Genomic DNA, 3613 nt, shown 5'->3' with positions numbered 1-3613 from the left:
ATCCAGATAGACTCCCAGGGGGCGCTTAGCTTGGGAAATAATCCGATTACGTCTGCTCGGTCGAAGCACATCGACGTGCAGCACCACATAGTGCGTGAGAGGGTGAATAGCGGGGAGGTGCAGTTGGAGTACTGCCCTACAGAGTGGATGGTAGCGGATGCGCTCACTAAGGCACTGGGAGAAGTGAAGTTCAAACGTTGCCGAGATGCTATGGGCGTTGTGTGAAGTGCCCGTTGGCGGAGCAAATGTGCTAATGCGAGTTGGGATATGTCCCGAGGGGGCGTGTTGAAGGGCGGTCCTATCCCAACGTAGATAGTTGGTAGTTAGGCGATGATTCCGCCTTGATAGGCGGTGCCTCGGACGTGCCTAGACCTTGCCTCGGCCATGCCTCGACTTGCCTCGGCCGTACCTCGACCTTGCCTCGGGTCTCTCGGCAGTGTATCTCGGACGTGACCTCGGGTCCAGGGATGGTGGACATCTGTACGATACTTCCATTGGTACTGTATGTATATAAGACACGAGTTGTGCTAGTCTTTGTATCTCATCTTTGTATGGATCGGTATTCCTTAGTAGGAATCTCCTAAAGTCTTTTTGCCGTTTACCACTCACCTACCGATTGTAATACTTATATCGCAACCAGTCTCCTTGCCTCCTTCATATTCTTAACAGCCTACCGGCGTGTATGGTTGGATCTCCCACTGGATCTTAAGAAAGTGGACGAGCGAGCTCTTCTTGCAGCAGGAGCTTGTGATGGTTCGCAGTGGTTCGCCAGTTGGAGCTGGCACGACGTCGGCAAGGAGCCTGGCTCTCTAGCGCCTGGCGTCTGCATCACTGATTTTTTGCAGCACATTCAGCGTCGCACATCAGCTTTCATGTTTGTTTTGTTGAGGAAACGGTCCTCTCCCAACTCGTGTGGTTGTCGACCAGGGGATTTGACCCCGGGTCTGCGCCTGACTAATGGGGAAGACTTACCCCAGAACCTTATGGGCTACCGATGCATATCCGGTAGCTAAGTGATAGACATTAGGGCACCGTCAGGACGGCGCAGTGAGATCGCGGAATGTACGTGCAGTTAGATCGCGGAATGTCTGGTCTGGGTTGACACTACTGCGATTCGCGGTTTAAGGTCCTGGGTTCGATTCCTGGGGAGACCCCCGAATTTGTCGGGAGCGCGAGATTATGGCTAGCTGCTGAGATGTGGAGTTGAGGTCGCAGTTGATGGACCAGATTCGCACGCTAGATTGGTGGCGATTGCCGAACCCTCCGTCTCTTCGGTTGTTCGGGTGAATGGATGAGGAGGGGTCCTAGACGGCTGGACCCGCCGCCTTGGACTTACAGTTCGTATGGCGAAGTATAGTGTGGTAGTGGTGGACGGTGCTATAAGATGATAAATCGTAGAACTGACAACGTGATAAAGCGGCCCAGAAGCCTCCCACTCTGTAACATTACAAATTACAGTTAGATCGCGGAATGTACGAGTTTTCCGCTAGCGCCGGTATTTAGGGCGGTGACTGCGCTTATTTGTTTATCTCACTACGATCGGTATTCCTCATAGGAATCTCCTCAAGTCCTGCCGAACGCTAATAATACTCTTTACATTACTTGTAACATTTTATCGTGCTAAATATCTTCGCCACCGGCAATCCTTCCGGAATAACAATCAGCGTTAGCCGTCACCGTCGCCAATTCTTCAATAGGTCCGATTGTTATTTCTATCCCTTATCGACAATGGTCAAGGATAAGCTTGATGAGCCGCTGGACCTCCACAACTACTCCACCTGGCAAATCAGGTTTAGCGCGATGTGCATGGAGCTTGGGCTTGAGCAATCCTTGCTCGCCGAGCCGTGCAACGAGGAGCAGATTCGACAATCACGGAAGGTCATCAATCTGCTCATCAAGAACGTCAAGGATCACCATTTGCCGATGGTCACCGGTGCCGCCAACGCGAAGAAGGCTTGGGATGCCTTGAACTCGATGTTTGCTGCCAACAACAACGCCCGCAAGGTGGCTCTACGTCAATTCAGCCGTTTTAAGATGGTCGACGGCGAACCTCTTCCGATGTACTTTGCGCGTGCAAGGCAGCTGAAAACGGACTTGTTGGGTGTCGGCCACGTAATTAACGACTCCGAGCTGGCGTACACCGTCCTAGTTGGTCTACCCAGTCGGTACAGCGTGGTGACGACTACATTACTAATGCGCGACGGCGATTTGGACATGGCGAACGTCACAGCAAAGCTTCTCTCAATCGAGACGGCTAACGGTGGGTCGGGCAAGCCTACCGAGTCGGCAGCCTGTCGGCGTCTGTCGGCGGTTGGCGGTCGGCGGTGCAACGTTCGGCGCTTCTACTTCTGGTAGCCGGGGGCCGGCTAACAGCAGCTCAGGACACAGTAACAAGCAACTGTTAAGAATATGAAGGAGGCAAGGAGACTGGTCGCGATATAAGTATTACAATCGGTAGGTGAGTGGTAAACGGCTGGAAGACTTTAGGAGATTCCTACTGAGGAATACCGATCCATACAAAGATGAGATACAAAGACTAGCACAACTCGTGCCTTATATACCAGTACCAATGGAAGTATCGTACAGATGTCCACCATCCCTGGACCTGAGGTCACGTCCGAGATACGCGGCCGAGAGACCCGAGGCAAGGTCGAGGTACGGCCGAGGCAAGTCTAGGCATGGCCGAGGCAAGGTCTAGGCACGGCCGAGGCAAGGTCGATGCACGTCCGAGGCATCGCCTATCACGGTGGAATCATCGCCTAACCACCAATTATCTACGTTGGGATAGGACCGCCCTTCAACAGGAACTCATCTGCTACTACTGCAACAAGCCTGGGCACGTGGTAGTGTGCCCTCACCCGGCCCTACCCTTTCACGAAGACGTTCTTTCCTTGCGTGCAGGTACTTGTTTGTAACGTAGTCTTCGCATGAAAACTGACAGTTTTCTACGTGAAGCGTTGAAAACTAAGGTTTTCTGCGAATACGGAGTGTCTTTGCCGTATGGCGTACGAGCCAGTGTGGCTCTTGTGTCGCGGCACGCGACAGTGTTTGCTAATTCGGGTTGTTCGTAGCTACGTTTGGGTGCTGCCGTGAAGCGGTTGGTCTGTAGGCCTTGGTGTTCCGCTTCGTGGTAGTGTGCCCTCAATTACAAAGTCCGATTCTGACAGCGAGACTTCGGTCAGCTACAACACGATGTACACCGAACTAAAAGCGCGACTAGTCGCACTTAAGGAAAATAAAGATGTCAAGGCTGCGCAGGAGCGTCGCGCCGCTGACCCGGGCGTAATTTTGAACAAGCAGCAGCTGGCTGCCATGGACCAGCTGAACGCCGTGAAGCTGCAGCTGACAACCATTAAGAAGCTTATGGACACGAAGCCTGACGTGCAGGCGGTCGACGGTCCACCGGCGAAGCGGGCCCGTGTCGCCCTTGAGGATTTCAAATGTGACTTCGGCGCCAGCGAGGGCAAAGCGAACAAGTCTCTCAGCGGACAGCGCGCGCATATCGAGAAATGCTACAATGCGGTAATGGACATTGAGGACGCGTGGCGCAACGTCCTCGCGGCTCGGCCCGGCGAGGAACGCTTCAGGAACATCGAGGCCATGGAGACTGCCA

Source organism: Volvox carteri, assembly GCF_000143455.1.
Source record: "Volvox carteri f. nagariensis unplaced genomic scaffold VOLCAscaffold_14, whole genome shotgun sequence".
In the NCBI taxonomy this organism is placed as follows: Eukaryota; Viridiplantae; Chlorophyta; class Chlorophyceae; order Chlamydomonadales; family Volvocaceae; genus Volvox; species Volvox carteri.
This window is presented reverse-complemented; position numbering follows the sequence as displayed.